Below are 18,330 nucleotides of genomic sequence, written 5' to 3' on the forward strand. Positions count from 1 at the left end.
GACCCGTCATCCAGGAGGTGCCAAGATAGGAGGGAGGGAGGAGGGTGGAGGGGAGTGAAATATTTGGGAAATGAAATGGGTGGGAGTGATTTCTATGCCTTTTTCTTTTTGGCTATCCCCCATGTAAAGGGGAAAAAGCCTTTGGTATATGTATGTATGTATATGTATATGTATATATATGTATGTCTATATATATATATATATATATATATATATATAGACATACATATATATATATATATACATATATTAATTTTGTATAGTTCCACTTTACAAGGGAAAAGAGGATAAGTGTGGGTGTAGCAGTTTCAGAGGGATCAACTTGTTAAGTGTAGTTGAGAGGATTAGGAGAGGAACAGGAGTAATTGGTGAGGAACAGTGTGGGTTTAGGACAGATACGGGTTGTGTGGATCAGATTTTTGTGGTAAGACAGATATGTGAGAAAGCTATAGGAAAAGGTAAAGATGTTTTTTGGGCTTTTATGGATCTGGAAAAGGCTTATGACAGGGTAGACAGGAAGGCACTGTGGGAGGTATTGCAGATATATGCGATAGGATGAAAGCTATTAAGAGCATTCAAGAGTTTTTACAAGAGTAGTAGAGCTTGTGTTAGGATTAGAAATGGAGAGAGTGAGTGGTTTGAGGTAAAGGTGGGACTTTGTCAAGGATGTGTTGTCACCCTGAATGTTCAATTTATACATGGATGGGGTGGTGCAAGAGGTAAATGCAAGGGTAGTGGTTCAGGGACTGGAGGTGGTTAAAGAAAATGGAGAAAAGTGGGAGATAAGACAGTTGTTGTTTGCTGACGACACTGCACTTGTAGCAGGATCAGAGGAGGTATTGAGGAAGTTTATGACAGAGCTTGGGAAGATGTGCAAAAGGAGGAAGTTGAAGAGAAATGTGGGTAAAACTAAGGTGATGAGATGTACAGGGGGAGGAAGTGGCAGCAGACTGGAAGTGAGTATTAAGGGAGAGAGACTGGAGGAAGTGGATAGTTTTAGATATTTGGGTGTGAATGTGGTGGGAAAGGGAGGAGAGGGGTGGAGGTAGAATGTAGATTGAGAGAAGCGAGTAAATGCCTTGGGGGATTAAAAAGTGTAATGAGAAATAGACATTTGGGAATGGATGCTAAAAGGAGATTGTATGAAGGAGTGATTATGCTGACAGCACTATATGGGAGAGAAACATGGAACATAAGAGAGGAAGAGAGGAGTTTGAATATGTTTGAGATGAGGTGCTTGAGAAATATGATAGGGGTTACTAGGCTGGATAGAGTGAGAAATGAGGAGGTGAGGAGGAGAACAGGGGTAGAAAGGGAGTTGGGAGATAGGGTTCATGAAAGAGTATTGGGATGGTTTGGACACATGGAAAGAATGAGTGAAAAAAAAAAGACTAGTAAAAGAGGTGTAGAAGGCAAAGGTGGAAGGAGTGAACATGAGGGGTCAACCTAGGATGATATGGATGGATAGGGTAAAAGGGGCATTATGAAAGAGGGGAATGTCTGTTGAGGAAGGATGGGAGAGAACAGAAGACAGGGGTGAATGGAGAATGGTTGTGTATGGGTGATGCTGTGATGCATGAGATGGAGTGGGTGGGGAATAGGGAGTGAGGGAGTATACGTAAGAAATAAATTGACGCAGGCCAAAGGGATTTCTCCCCGTCTTCTTTTCTGCATGAGGGGACAGGGAGATGGGGTTGCCAATTTAATGAACCGGCCTTGCTTTGGATGTGCTGTGTCTTGCAACACTACTTCTGACCCAGGGCAGTGGGAGAGATGCAGGGATAACCCATCATACAGGAGGTGCCAAGTTAAGGAGGGAAGCGGGTGGAGGGAAGAGGGTGGAGCGGAGTGGAGTATGTTAGGGATGGAATGGGTGGTAGTGGTTTTTATGCCTTTGTTTTTTGGCTACCTAGCTTATAAGGGGGAAAAAGCCTTTAATATATGTATGTATTAATTTTGTAAATTAAAATATACCAATTCATGCTTTTCTTGATGCAATGAAATGCCTCTGCACCCCCCAGTCCAATTGGATGCCATAACCAAGTCACTGTCCCTGACAATGATAATGAACCCGATGACCTCTAGCATTATAGGTAATGCATTACTAAAAGCATATTAGGTTAGGTTTGAACAGAACAATTTATCACAATTTATCATACTTTAATTTCTTTGACTTACACATCTATCAAAACAAACATGGCGTCTGGAAGCACTCGTCATGGCTTCACTCAGTAGTGCATCACGTTTACCAGTGTTTTTTGTTATTGATTTCTGCCATGAAAAATGTATATTGCATTGATGTAATATAATTTACAAAATCAATAATTCATTTTCTGGGAGACCTTAATGCTAGGGTAGGAAATGGTCCAATTGATGGAGTGGTTGGGAAATGTGGAGTTCCAGGAAAGAATCGTAGTGGAGAGTTGATGGTGGAAATGTGTCTAGAGAGAGAGTTGATGATAGCAAATACAGTGTTTTGGAAGAAAGTCAAGCATAAGTACACATGGGAGAGGGTGGTGGATGGAAGGGTGGTAGATAGAGCGTTGATGGATTATGTAGTGGTAAATAGGATTATGATAGGAAGAGTTAAGGATGTACATGTGCTAAGGGGAGAGGGTGGGGGAATATCAGATCATTTTTTTGGTGGAAGGTAAGTTGAGAGTAGAGGATAGATGGAGAAAGAGGAAAGGGACAAAAGGTAGGGAGGTGCTTAGAGTGAACTCTCTAAATGAAAAGGAAAAGGAGAAGTACAAGAAAAAGCTGAAGGAGGAGTGGGAGGGAGTGAAGGATAGAGTGGAGCTAGGTGTGGAGGAGGAATGGGGATGGTTCAAGAAGGGAGTCACAAAGTGTGCAAAGATGGTGTGTGGAACAAGGACAGGAGGAAATAGAAGGAAGGGTAGTGAGTGGTGGGATAAGGAAACAAAGAAGGTTGTAGAAAAGAAGAAGCGAGCTTTCACATATTGGTTACAAAAGAGGACGAGGGAGTCGTATGAGAGGTATAAAGAAAAGAAAAGAGAAGTAAAGCAAAAGGTAAAGGAGGCAAAGAGGAGAGCAGATGTGAAGTGGGGTATGAGTATGACAGAAAATTTTGAAAGTAATAAAAAGATGTTTTGGAAAGAAATTAAGAGAGGAAGAGGAGGCAAATCAAGTACAGAAGAAAAAGTAAAAGGTGCAGATAGAGAGATGATAATGGAAGAGAAGGCAGTAAGGGGAAGATGGGCAGAGTATTTTAGGGAGTTGCTAAATGTGAAGGAGGATAGGGAGGGAAAGACAATTGCAGTGGGAAATGCTAAGAAAATTACCATGATGAGTGAGGAAAATGGAGGAGAAATAAGGAAGGATGAAGTGAAGGCAGTTGTTAAGATGATGAAAGCAGGTAAGACACCTGGTCTGGATGGATGCCATGCAGAATGTCTAAAAAAGGAGGTACAGTGATGGTGGACTGGCTGGTGAGGTTATTTAATGTTTGCTGGAGAGTGGGTAGAGTGCCAGAGGACTGGAGGAGTGCCTGTATAGTTCCACTCTACAAGGGAAAAGGGGACAAGTGTGAATGTAGTAGTTACAGAGGGATTAGCTTGTTGAGTATAGTTGGGAAGGCTTATGGGAGGATCTTGATTGAGAGGATTAGGAGAGGAACAGAGGGAGTAATTGGTGAGGAACAGTGTGGATTTAGGACGGGTAGAGGTTGTGTAGATCAGATCTTTGTGGTAAGACAGATATGTGAGAAAGCTATAGGAAAGGGGAAGGATGTTTTTTGGGCTTTTATGGATCTGGAAAAGGCTTACAATAGGGTAGACAGAAAGGCACTGTGGGAGGTTATGCAGATATATGGGATAGGAGGAAAGCTTCTAGGAGTTGTCAAGAGTTTTTATGAGAGTAGTAGAGCTTGTGTCAGGATTAGAAATGGAGAGAGTGAGTGGTTTGAGGTAAAGGTGGGACTTCGTCAAGGATGTGTTATGTCGCCCTGGCTGTTCAACTTATACATGGATGGGGTAGTGCAAGAGGTAGTGGGTCAGGGATTGGAGATAGTTAAAGAAAATGGAGAAAAGTGGGAGGTGAGCCAGCTGTTGTTTGCGGATGACACTGCACTTGTGGCAGGATCAGAGGAGAGATTGAGGAAGTTGGTGACAGAGTTTGGGAGAGTATGTGATAGAAGAAAGCTGAAGATAAATGTGGGTAAAAGTAAGGTAATGAGATGTACAAGGGGTGAAAGTGGCAGTAGACTGGAAGTGAGCATTAAGGGAGAGCGACTGGAGGAAGTGGATAGTTTTGGATACTTGGGTGCAAATGTGGCATGAAAAGGTGAAGGTGGAGGTAGAATGTAGATTGAGAGAAGCGAGTAAATACCTTGGTGGATTAAAGAGTGTAATGAGGAATAGACATTTGGGAATGGATGCTAAGAGGAGACTGTATGAAGGAGTGATTGTGCCAACAGCACTGTACGGGGCAGAAACATGGAACATAAGAGAAGAGAGAAGGAGTTTGAATGTGTTTGAGATGAGGTGTCTGAGAAGTATGAGGGGGGTTACTAGGCTAGAGTGAGAAATGAGGTGGTGAGGAGGAGAACGGGGGTGAAAAGGGAGTTCGGAGATAGGGTTGATGAAAGAGTATTAGGATGGTTTGGACACATGGAAATAATGAGTGAAGAAAGACTAGTAAAAGAGGTATGGAAGGCAGATGTGGAGAGAGTGAACATGAGGGGACATCCTAGGATGAGGTGGATGGATGGGATGAAGGGGGCTTTGGGGAAGAGGGGAATGTCTGTTGAGGAAGGATGGGAGAGGACAGAAGACGGGTGAATGGAGAATGGTTGTATATGGATGATGTTGTGATGCATGAGGTGGAATGGGCAGGGGGATGGGGGATGAGGTAGTATGTGTGAGCACAACTTGAAGCAGCTCGAAGGGATTTCTCCCCGTCTTCTCCTTTTATGCATGGGGGGATGGAGAGGGGGGGGTTGCCGATTTAATGAAGCGGCCTTGCTGTGGATGTGCTGTGTCTTGTGACACTGCTTCTGACCCAGGGCGGTGGACAAGGTGCAGGGATGACCCGTCATCCAGGAGGTGCTAAGATAAGAGGGAGGGTGGAGGGGTGTGGAGTGTATTCAGGGATGGAATGGGTGGGAATGATTTTATGCCTTTTCCTTTTTGGCTACCTCCCTTGTAAGGGGGGAAAAGCCTTGGTATATGTATGTAATAATTCATTTTCTGTTGCTATATTGTTTAAGTGTGCACTTTAAATTTACCTTTAGTTTCTTCTGTTTTGTTGGCATAGGGAAGGGTGTTGTGTATTAGTATTATGAGTTAACCTTTGTGGTAAGTTTTGTCTTCCTTGATTGTGGAGTATTCATGGAATGTGGGTGTGTGGTATTGGTTTGATTTTCTGGAATTTGTAAAGTCTAATCTCACCTTCTTGCACAGCATTTTGTATATTTTTTGTATCTGACAAATCCAATAACTTTTCTTAGTAACTTTGTTGCAAAAATTAATATTATGGGATGGGAAAAAAAATCCCACAACCTTCTCACTACATGGCAACAAAGCACCATTTTTGTTGTGAGTATCACCCACTATTTTTTCATGAAACGTATGTTTTTGGCGCTAGATTAACCTAACCTACCTGATATCCCTAAAGATTTAAGAAAAATTCGATTTTTTTTTTTATTGCATAAATACATAGTAGGGATCTTGCTCTAGATGCTGGTAAAGTGTTTTTATCGTACCGCCATTTTTAAAGGGTTTAAAGGGCCTACCCTCCCTCCCCCCGGCAGCCACATGCTGCGCACGACCATTGTTTACATACGTTTTGACCATATTTTACCCTATTTTTTTTTGCGTTTGATACACTCATAAAGTTTTCTCTTACGTCCGGCATGCACGTGAGTATGTGGTGTGAGGAAGTTCAGCCTGCACGACTGGCAGTGGCCTGAGCCTTACAAAGTAAAGGACATGTACACACGTTAGCTTGCCGCATTCACTAATTTGCCGTGTGAAATTCGCATCTATTTTTCAGTGAAGAGATATTTGAAGATATTAGCCATGCCTAAGCTATCCAAACAAAAGGCACACTTGCAGAAGATAAGAACGTCTACATTAGCAACTCAAGGGGAGAAAGAAAGAACCCCAGCATCAACTTTGTTATCACCACCTCCGCCACCACCACTAGTACTCCCTCCAGCAGCTCTCTCCCTTCCATCTACATCCACATCCTCAGCACCTGATCCTCTGTCCTCTACACCTATATCAGACAAGTTGTCTCTACGCAAACAACTGTTTGCTAACAAGTGGCTACAAGGATGCCTCCTTGTTGCAACACCTTGGGTTTAGAGTCTCAAACCTCACAGTGATGTCCCTGATGCAGTAAGAGCCTATTCCAACACCAGAAAGGAAACCCAAGAAAAGAAAGAGAGCTGAATCCCAGCAATCAGACTACCTTGCTGGGTCATTCTAGACCAAGAACTCAAACTTTGCGACAAAGAGTGAGGTGGCGGCTTATGAGACCCTCACTTTGAGTGAATAATATCCTACACTGTAGGAGGGTACAAAGTGCCTGAGTTACTTGAAAGATGCAAAATCATCATGAAAATACAATGGAACCTGTTTTCAATGGGTCTTAGGAGGTCCAATGTAAAATTTAGTCAAACTAAGGAAAAAAAAACTTTAACACTCATTTCTGAAAAATGTAAGTTTTTGATACTCAAAGTCTATCTCCTCCCTCAATTTTCAACCGATTTTTGCATATGAGGGCTCTATTAATAGCTAGATAAATGACAAAAAATAAAATAGAGAGTTTTTTTGCAAATGTTAAATAATTTTTTTCTAATAACGTGTCAAAGTCAAAATTTTGCTTTTTTTTCGATAACTTTTTTTATATTTTTTTTCCTCGGCGTTAAACAAAGATATTAAAAAAAGCTTTCTATTTTGTTTTTTTATATATGTAGAAGATTCTTTTGCTGTAAAATGAAAGACATCGAATAAAAATTGTAAGAGGAGATAGGATTTGAAAGAAGCCCAAAAATATGGTAGTTTTTACGTTTTTTATCAAAAAATAAAAAACTACTCGTCAGATCTGAATAAAACTCATGCTGTGAAGGTTTCCTCAGACCTAGATATCACACAGAAAAAATCAGCAAGATCCTTCAGAAAAAAATATTTTGGGCGGGGGGTCCCCTTAACCTAAAAATGTAGAGGAGGCCAAAAGCAGTGTATGGAATCCAGTTCATTTAACATTTTACCCTGCAGGGCTTCTTCAGAAATATCAGTGGACAAACATCTGACTCCTTATACAGCCCAAGTTTGTGGGGAGAAACAAACATGAAAATAGGGACAGATGTACATCTTGCACTTTATGACAGGACAGCCATGACACTGCTTTGGCATGCAGGTGGCGGAAGGTTGCTGGAATTATGGATCAAAAGGTCTCCTGTCAGCATGCTCCACCTTTGTAATCCTTTGTAATTATTTTTCATCATCCCTGAACAATAATTTGAGGAAAAAATATTACAAAGAAAAATTGTTGGAGATAGAGTAATATAGATACAAAAATTATACAAATTCTTGTACAAACGGATGAGACAAAATGACGGGTAACGCATGGTCGCAGGAATTATTCTTTCACCATTCCTTAATATCAATTTTTGCTAGAAATGTTACTAAGAAAAGTTGTTGGATTTATCATGATACAGAAAATATACAAAATGCTGTGTGAGTGAGCAAGATAAAACTTCAGAAATGCAAATTTCCTGAATAGCTGCTTCATAATATTCAACTATGTAGGAGCTGTTACACAGGAAGGGCATGGCCCGTCATGGGAGCAAGTCAGGATTGCTTTCCTAAGTTGTATTACTTTACTTTAAAGAATTATCCACATATTTCTGAGTTTAACTTCAGAGTTAAGTATTCAACCCCTCCCCACAGTGCCACACCACAGCAAAAAAAGAAACGATACAGCTAACACCACATAACAAATAACGACTGTTTAAATGTTTGACCATGATAATGAAAATAATTACCCTCTACGAAGCTCTTTATAGCACAGAAATTATAATCACCGGTACCGGTACTCATTCGTAAACGATATCATATATGAAATAGCACTAATACAATCTCACTGCACATTGCAGGTATATAATATATATATACATCAATCGATATAATCATGTGTGCTTAACTGTCTATCTCTAGTAGTGGAATTCTGTCAAAATCATCCTTTGGATAATCTCGAAATGTTAAGAAGAAATTATCACAGTTCCACTGCCCTGATTTCATTTATTTCAATCAAATCAAATATATAGTTACCTTTTGTGCCACCTAAAGTGTGTTGGTGAAACTGATGCTTGTTATCATTCAATGCAAATCATTGTTCTTAATCTATGTAATTTGCAAGTCAACTTTTGACATTTTTTCACTGAAACTGATCGCACGAGTAATTCTGCCTGTTTACATTTTGAACGGCCATTACATTTGCATCATTGTTTTTGTGGACTATCATAAAATCAAGCATACGGAAAAACCTACAGAATGAGGCATTTTTAGTAAATGTCAAAAAACAGTACTGATACAGAATTGCAGTGAATCCAACAACACGAATAAAGGTATCCAATTTTTTCCTAAGAAACGCATAGAAAAATAATAAATGTTTACAATTTACTTTGTGATCGACTATTAAAGTGCATTCACCTGCCCTATGATATGATAAACATTGCTCCCAGTGAATTAGTTTTGGATATGAAAAAATATAAACCTATATTTCATTTAATATATATTACAATCCTAATTTATTATATTTTTCACTTTTCATTTTAGTCATTATATTGAGTCGATATTTTTCCAACAGCGACACACAAACATGAACGGTTAGCTGTTGCATTAAAGGTACAGTTCACTAGTCAACGAATGGGTTGGATTCCGAACCTAGGGATGGATTTCGTCCAACGCTGGAGGATTTGGGTTGGAATCCAAGCCTAGAGACACCCAACGCAATACCGTTGCAGTCCACACCTCAGAAGAGATCCAATGGAAAGAAATTGAAGATACATATTAACAGTGTTCATATTTACAATAAATAAATAAACATATATATATATATATATATATATATATATATATATATATATATATATATATGTGTGTGTGTGTGTGTGTGTGTATTTACCTAGTTGTATTTTACGGGAAGGGGAGCTATGCTCGTGGTGTCCCGTCTTCATATATCATTTTATCTAAACTATTTTTAAATTCATGTATTGTTTTTGCACACACCACTTTCTCGTCTAACTTGTTCCAACTGTCTATTACTCTGTGAGGAAAGCTGTTCTTTTTCAGATCTCTTCTATAGATGTCTTTTTTATTTTCTTTCCATGTCCTCTTGTATTTCTATCATCCCATTTTATCAGATTCTCTCTATCAGTAATTTCTATGCCTTTCATGATTCTGTAAATAGCTTTTAAATCTCCTCTCTTCTTTGCTCTAGTGTCTGTAGTTCAAGTTTTACTAGTCTCTCTTCATATGATAGTTTTGAGAGTGTTGGTGCCAATTTTGTAATTGCTCTTTGTATTCTTTCAAGTTTTTTATACATTTTTTTGTACTTGGTGACCATATCGTTGCTGCATACTCCAGTCTTGGTCTTATCAGGGTGATTAGAATTTTCTTCACCATTTCTTCATCCAGGTATATGAATGCAACTTTGATTGTTCTTATCAAATTATAAGTTTCTCCAAAAATCTTATTTATATGTTTCTCAGGTGACATATTATTCATAACAATGACTCCCAGGTCCTTCTCATTTTCTATTTTTTTTTATTCCTTCTTCTCCCAATTTATATGATCCTGTTATTCTGTTTTTGCTTTTTCCAAATTCCATTATACTACACTTTTTTGTATTGAACTCCATCTCCCACTTCCTACTCCATTCCTGTACTTTATTTAGATCACTCTGTAATGATTCACAATCTTCTTCCGTGTTCACTCTTTTCAGTAGTTTTGCATCATCTGCAAAGAAGCTCATATAGCTTTCAATTCCTTCATCCATATCATTAATATATTTAGCAAACATTATTGGGGTCAGAACTATTCCTTGTGGAACACCGCTTATTACTTCATCCCATTTTGAGTGTTTGTCTCTTATCACTACTCTCATTTTCCTTTCTTGCAAAAAGTCTTCCATCCAATTTAGTAGTTTGCCCTGTATTCCTCCTTCAATTTCTAATTTCTTAAGCAACTTCTTATGTGGTACTTTGTCAAAAGCTTTTTTTTAGTCTAGAAATGCACAATCAGCCCATCCATCTCTTTTTTGTATTATATCTATTAGCCTTGAATAGAAACATATTAAATTGGTGACGCATGATCGTCCTTGTCTGAATCCAAATTGCCTTGGATTTAACACGTTGTTTTTTTTTCTAAATATTTTACCCATCTACTTTTGACAATTTTTTCACAAATGTTTGCTATTGTACTTGTTAGAGAGACTGGTCTATAGTTGGAAGGGTCTTCTTTATTTCCTCCTTTATATATGGGTACTATATTTGCTTTTTTCCAATCTTCTGGAACTTTTCCTTCTTTTAAGGAACTGTTTATTATGCTATGTATTTTGTCTGCCAGTTCATTCCTGCATTCTTTCAAAATCCAGTTTGCTATTTCATCTGGTCCATGCGATTTTCTGACATCAAGATTACTCAAGTGTTTCAATATTTCATTCTTTGTTACTTCTATTTCTTTCATGGGAGGGACTTTCTCTTTCCATTCGATCTCTTCAGGTTGTATGTTCTCCCTTGTAAACACTGATTTAAAATGTTTGTTCATAATTTCCACCATTTCAATTTCCTCTGTGTATTCAACTCCTTGTCTTAATTTCTCCAAGTCTTGTTTGTTTTTCAATTTGTTGTTTACAAATCTGTAAAATAGTTTTGGTTGATCTTTACACTTTTCTATGACATCTTTTTCATATTTTCTCTTTTCCTCTCTGCACGTTTGTACATATTCATTTCCATAACAAGTATATATTTTCCATTTTTCAGGTCTTCTGTCTTTTTTCCATCTGGTCCAAGCTTTGTCTCTTTTGTCTTATAACTCCCTACAACTTCTATTGTACCAGCATTTTACATATTTTTTTTTCTTGTTTTTGTCTTGGGACATACTTTTCCACTCCTTTTTTGTAAATTCTTGTCAAAATATTCCATTTCTCTTCCACTGTTGTTTCTTCTTTATATATTTCTTCCCAGTTTTCTTGTTGAAAGAATTCTCTTATTTTATCAAAGTTTGTTTTTTCATACATCATTCTTCCTTTTCTATATTGTTAATTTCTTTTCATGTATTTTTCTTCATTTAGTTCCAGTTCAATCAATATGTGGTCACTTTTACTTATTGGTGTTTTATATTCAATCTTGTCCACTATTCTAGGTTCAGTTGTAATTATTAGGTCTAGTCTCGATGGTTCTTCCTCATTTCTATACCTAGTGTTCTCCTGTATCCACTGTGTCATTGTGTGGTCAGTAATCATCTCAAGTAGAGCGTTTCCCCATGAGCCGTCTCCACCCTTTACTGTAATCTCTTCCCAGCAGATTTCTTTGCAATTAAAGTCGCCCATCATAACTATTCTTCCTCCGTCTTCCATTATCTTATTTAATGTTATCTTTGTGTCCTCTAACATACTTTTATGTTCACTCTCTTCCCACGAGGCTGTTTTTGGAGGCACATAATTGATCACAAACTTTCTGCTCTTCTTATCTCTGTCTTCCACTTCGATCATAATCATCTCTACTGTATTCTTTCCATATGTGACACACCTCACGTTTATATCCTTCTTAGTCAGGAACATAACTCCACCCCCTTGCTTTGTCTCTCTGTTTCTAATCCAATAATTATATGCATCATGTCCTACACTGTTGGGTGGTAGTGGACATTTTAATTTTGTTTCTACAGTTCCCATTATGTCCGGTTCTTTTTCCTTCAAATAATCATTCAGCTCATTCAATCCTGTTATTAATCCATCTATATTTGTGTAAGAAACTCTTAGTTTTCTGCCACTTCCATTGTGTTCTCTATTTCCCTTTTATTTTTCTCTTGTATGTCCAATTTCCTTAGTTTCATATTCACTACTCGCCAATAGAATCTCTCTTTTTCTGACTCTGTTCTGTTCCCGTTTTTTTTCCCTTAGCTTCAAGTCTTTTCTTTTTTTCTTCCTCTCTTTCCTCTTTATTAATTTCCCTTTTTATCCATACCTTTTTATATTGTTCACTTGTTGCTAGTTTCCCTGTTTTGGATAAGATATTCTCTGCCGTCGTTTGTGACCTGAATTTAATCTTAATTGGTCTGGTCTTATCTGTACTATACTTTCCGAGTCTGAACTTCTCTTCGATTTGTTTCATTATTTCTGGTTCATCTTCCTGAACTAATTGTAGTAAACTGCTTTCTTTTTCATTTTCCTCTTTGATTCTTGAGGTTCTATCTGGGTTATGTTTCTCTCCCATTTCTAATATAATTATACATTTCTTTTTGTCTGCTAAGTCTCTTACAATATTCTCCTTCTGTCTCATCACTTTGATAACTGAGTCTTCAGTTTGTTCTCTCATTTGCTGTTTAATTATATCAGTAAATGCAACTTTACTATTTTCTTGTATCTTCCTCCACCCCTGTGCCTCTTTTGCTATTGTTTCTATATTGTCTTTATTGTTCCTTTTTAATTCTTTATTCTCCTCTTTTACTTCTCTTAACTGCCTTTTTAGTTCTTCTATTTCATCAGTTAAGTTTTTGTTCGCCTTCTCTAGTTCTTCCAATATTTCAACCTTTTCTGCAAGTTTTGACATTTTACCGAACCTAATCTCCCAATGTTCAGTCATTTTTTCAAGTTTTTCCTCCTTGGAAATTATCATCCTCACCTTCCATTGAATTGTTCTTATCTATGTTTCTAATCTTTACATTTTTGTTAGACATTTCGTCGTCACTAAATTGGTCGGGACCTCTTGCGTTAGTCGTGGTTCCTGGTATGCTTGTTGTGCCGTGGTACAAGCAGTTGTCCTTGGCGCTAACTACCATATTGTAGTGCTGGAGGAAGTCGTAGCCAAGGATGGGTTGCTGTACCGCTGCTATGACGAATGTCCAAGGGAACTTGACATCGTGGAGTTCCAGGACGCTGTGGTGGCTGCCGTACGTTGCGATGGGCGTACCGTTGGCTGCAAGCAGGTCGTAGGATGGCCAACGTGTACCGTGGTTGGGTTCTTCCGTCGGGGGTATGATGCTGATGGCTGAACCTGTGTCTACCAGGAAGGACAGGCCAGAATGGCGATCATGCACTGAGAGGAGGGTGTGGGTATGGTTAGCGGGGGTAGGGGTGGTTACCGACCCCCGCGTTTGGCGTTTCCCTGTGACCAGCTGCATGGTTGCGTGCATCTGAGCGCCTTGGCTCCGAAGCGGGTATGGTACCAGCAGGAGGTAGTATCCTGTCGTGGAGCGGGGCTACGTGGTGGTTGATGGCTTCCCTTCTCGGCTAAAAACTGGTTGAGTAAAGTCTTCATGTCGGCCACTTCCTGTCGTAGCTGCTGCACACTTTGGTCACTGGCACTATATGACACAGGAATGTTTTCACTCACAGCACTAATTTCACTAACACCTGGGTCGTCACTACACTGAACACTTTGCACTGGTTTGTCACTGGGGTGGAAGCTGCTGGCTGACCGGTCTTGTACCGAGATATGACGTTGGAACAATCTATCTGCTATTTCGCAGTATTGTTCGTCGTCCTTATCGCCGGATAGAGCTTCCAGGTGTAAGTGGAGGGCGTCCGGCATCTTGGAGAGGTGAATGGAGCGGAGAAGTTCCTTGGGCAATGACACCTTTGCCCGGGTGTTGAGGGCAGCCATACGGGTGTATAATTGTGACGGGGTGATGTCGCCGAGTTCACTATGCTGGATATCTCGGTAGAGCTGGTCGTCGGGCTTGGTGTAAAGCTTCCGTAAGGCAGTCTTGAGGGCGGAACACTTGCCTTCTTGCGGAGGAGAGGAGACGACGTTACGGACAAGGGCGATGACGTCCGTTGGTAGAGCGGCGATGTACGCGCCGAAGGCTTGGAGGTCCGGCACGTTACCTTGAGTGGCTAAATAGGCCTCTGTGTGAACTAGCCAGCTCTCCAAGTCACGGGAGAAACTGGGAAGTTTCACTTGTGTGTTTTCCATAATCCTAATCAACACAAAATATCTAATCTCTTTCTTTTGGTAATTAGCCACAAGGTGCGACACTAGAAGTGTCACCTGAGAAATATAGGTGAAGCTCGGACTAAGGCCACAGCTTAGTGGAGCTTATGGTTGTAGCTGGACGTGGAACCTAGCGTCAGCGAGACGATATCAGATGATGACGGCGAGGCTCGATGGGACGGCTAAAAGATTGGACGAGGAGATGTTGTTGTGTGTGCTGGTCGGTACTGTTCTGCCCATCTCGGCGAAACGCCGACCTTTTAAGGGAGGCTGGCGGGAACGTGAGGAGCTTTCCAAGTTCCTGATTGGCTGACCGCTGGCTGGCGGGGACACCCTTGCGAACCACGCTTGCCAACTACAGGAATTTGGAAAGGCTAGTTCCGAAGATTTCTTTGATCAGTGTGTGACGGGTCGTAGGATGCATCACGTCACTACAGTGTGATGTTGACTTGAGGAGAGAATAAAGGGGTTATCACACTGGGCTATTTTTCCTTCAAATCCTACCTCCAGCCTCCATTTGAATAAGTGGAATGTGACTTCGTTTACAGAAATCTAGCTTTCTCTAACATTTCAACACTATGTCTAACATTCGTATAGGTTAGTTTATCATTCAGTTGTTTGGTATATATGGCGGAAAGATGATTTGATATTTGGAGATCTATAAAATAGAATATTGTAATCGAAGTCGTTTGTACTCAAACGAACTCTCAACTGTTGGTGCTGGTGGAGCCCGTGGAAGCCCTGTGTGATAACACCTTATTAAGACGGAGGACGATACGTGTGTATTCGAAGAAATCGCGGTCGTCTCGATACTTCAAACTTACTGGTGGTATTGTCGATTTTTCTTTCTTTCTGTCTCTCTCACCATTTCAGAGAAAACAGAATGTGAAAAAGACTTGAGAGTGTTAGCGAGTCCTGACCTTAAATGCAGGAAATAGTGCATCAGTGCCAGGAATAGGACTAACAGGGCATTAGGATTTACTGCTAGAACGGTTACAAACAAAAATGCAGATGTAGTTATCAAACTCTGTCTGGTGATAGTTAGACCCAACCTTGACTATGCAGGACAGTTTTGATGTCCGTCCTATGGATAAACCAGAATCAGTACAGAAGAGAATGACCTACACTCAACAGGGGCTCAGAAATTTACCTTACAAAGACAGGCTTGTGCACCTTAATACACTCTGGAAAGACGTAGAGTGCAGGGTGATCTAATAGAGGTAGTCAAGGGCTTTAACAAGGGTGATGGAGACAAGGTCCTCATATCAAGACATTCGGGCAGGACTCGTAGTAATGGCTTTGAATTGGACAAATTCAGACTTAAGAAGGAAATAGGCAAAAACTGGTAGCAATATTGTGTTTATTGAATGAAATATACTTAGTAACCATGTAATGAGCGCTGAAACTATTAGTTGTTTTAAAAGAAGGTTAGATAGCAATGGATGGGGATGACAGGACACGAACTGCCTAGTCTAGGCCTTACGGTCTCTTGCATTTTCCTTCATTCATATGTTCTTAAACTAATTTTATCTTCAGGGATGAGTGTGCACCACCAATTATTTAGAGTCTCACAGCAGCGCTTTAGATTGCTATAGTAATTCCAATTTAGCATGAGATTAGCTGCAACTGTAACTGCTGCTAATAATGATTTGTACTCCCAAGATGCCGATGCAACGACATGTCCCGACTCTTCGGAGCCCCTTCTCTCAAGTAAAGAGAAGACTCGTTCGGAGTTAATTAAACTCTTCAATGGAAAGGGTTCCAGTTTCTCACGTACTGTAACTACAGTGTTTATCAAATGCCACTTCATTTCAGGTTTTTATTATCTTTTTGAACATATGTTGTTTATTCTATACACTTTTTTCATTGTAGGCTATTTATATGAGCAAGCACTGAAATAGATAAATTCATACGTAAATAGATAAGCAAATGAATAAGTAGATAAATTAAAAAATATATGAATAGATAAAAAGATGAGCAGAAATACAAAACAAAGAAATTTGAGCAAAATAAAACTCTCAGAATGTGGCCATATACTGTCCTTGATCTAGTGATGTTTTAGAAGCACGACTTTTCAATGGAGATGGGAGATACCACTGATTTTTCCCCAATACGACACCGAGTATTTTCCGCACTAATATTTAAATATCGAGTACCGACACCGAATGCTATAGTGCCCAGTATAGTTTAATTGAGTACTTTACAGAATGATAATTGCCTTTATACATTCGACCTGTTACATTTTCGGATTAATTTCCTGCCATCCGCCGTCGACTAATGGAGGCTTGGCAATAATTGTCTGCAGTCTCGCCCTCTCCTTACCGTTGAATGTCGTCTTATTCATCCCATCGTCTAATTAATTATCATTACTCGACTGCTTGTTGGCCAAACACTATGCATTCATGGCTGAAGACAGATTATAAAAATATATATACATTATGCAGTCAGCTACCCTATACATTGTTCAAGGTGAAGTGGCAAGTTTATTGAAGATACAACAGCCTTCAGCAGTTTGTTCCTCCTCTCTCTCTCTCTCTCTCTCTCTCTCTAATTTATTCTGTATGTCAGTCTTTGATTAACACAAATGCCACATATATTTCAGAAGAAAATAAATTAGGGGGAGATGAACAGAGCTGAGGGAATCCAATAGAGAATCTTTAGAGGATCTGCTGAACGGTTTTCACCTTGAGGGAGGAAACTTATCCTAAAAGAGACCATGAGAGTGGTGTATTACCTCGTAGACGTCTCCTCTGGTAATTTTGAGTAATCTCCAAAGTCTCTTTTTTATTCAGTTTCCCCTAGAAATTTATTCACAAAGCTGACTGACAACAAGGTATACGTCACGCCCTTGCGTGACTATGAAAATGTCATACAGGGTATAGTGACAATATGTATACATTTGTGTGTGTAATGTATATTAACAGTATATTCAGTCTCTGTTGCATGATACATATAATTTGTGAGTAAATGTGTACGGACGTGAGATGTGTAAAGATGGAGGACATTCCACACGTCTCTCGGGGCTGTGGGCGTGATACTACAAGTGGAGATGTGAGAGCGGAAGAAGTAGAAATAGTTTCAAACGAACAGTGAACTGGGTGCGAAGAAGGGCGTGAACGCCCCAAACGCTCACGCAGGGCATACCAACAAGCTACCGTCCTTTCCTTGCATGACGTCACTCGGCTGTCACTAAGCAAATAGCACCAAAGGATGCGCTCAGGGGATTAGAAGATTTGATACGATTCTGATGGGACACCCCTGCCTGTCGGTCTTCACCGACTCCTTTCATCGTCCTGAGCAGTGGTCTCCCAGATAATTACTGGAACCTGGAGTCACCATTTTCTATTGGTCCCCTTGCCGATCTTCATCAGCCCGAGCAGTGAACTCCCAGAACGTGATTGCAATTCAGTCACCATCGAATGTAGATTTGGCCTACCTTCTCAACGCTCAGTAATATCCTCTCAAGAAAGAAAAAGACTTTGAATTCTCTCCGTTTCATACCTCATTGGTAATAGTGTAATTGTATTTTCTTATTATAATGGTTGTGTTGAATAATCGTGTAGCTATTTGTAATATTTTGTGCATGAGTAAGTTTTTGTAATAAAATAACGTTTGTTAAGTGTTCAGAATTTTCCTCCTCCCACTGATTTGAGAAAGAACTAAAAATAACTATCAAGTCATTCTCGTTGGCGTTGGATCAGTATTTCTATCCAGAATTGCGAAAGTAGCTAGGCGTAAAGGGGTTAATTTGGTAACTATTCCTGTTCGGTAAACATGTCGCACTCCGTCCTCAGCGCGGTGGCCATGACCCATAAGAACAAAAGAATGAAGGAGATTCCAAGAGACCACAAGGCCTACAGAAGGCAGCTCCATATCCATCACCACCTGTCATCCCCATCTATAAAGCTGTCTAACCTTTTCTTAAAACAACTGATAGTTTCAGCATTCACTACATGTTTACTAAATCTATTCCATTCGTTGACCACCCTATTAATAAACTGATTCTTGCCTATTTCCTTCTTAAATCTAAATTTGTCCAGTTTATAACCATTACTGCGAGTCCTGCCCTGTTGTTTTAATATGATGACCTTGTTTGCATCACCCTTGTTAAAGCCTTTGATCCACTTGAACCGTTGCACGACACAATG

At 39.8% G+C, this 18,330-nt stretch overlaps 1 protein-coding gene across 2 annotated transcripts in view; it reads right to left on the bottom strand.

The window, feature by feature from the left end:
* LOC143036450 (uncharacterized) overlaps nucleotides 1–8,613 on the bottom strand; it is a 38,670-nt gene extending 30,057 nt beyond the window's left edge. The window contains exon 1 of one of the 2 annotated variants that reach the window (XM_076203823.1): nucleotides 8,298–8,613. The gene's annotated coding sequence lies outside the window, so the exon portion shown is untranslated. The remainder of the gene's footprint in view (nucleotides 1–8,297) is intronic. The other variant, XM_076203822.1, reaches the window with a different exon arrangement.
* Between the last annotated feature and the right edge of the window lie 9,717 nt (nucleotides 8,614–18,330).

This window comes from Oratosquilla oratoria, chromosome 20 (genome assembly GCF_046742065.1).
Source record: "Oratosquilla oratoria isolate Oo_2021 chromosome 20, ASM4674206v1, whole genome shotgun sequence".
Classification (NCBI taxonomy): Eukaryota; Metazoa; Arthropoda; class Malacostraca; order Stomatopoda; family Squillidae; genus Oratosquilla; species Oratosquilla oratoria.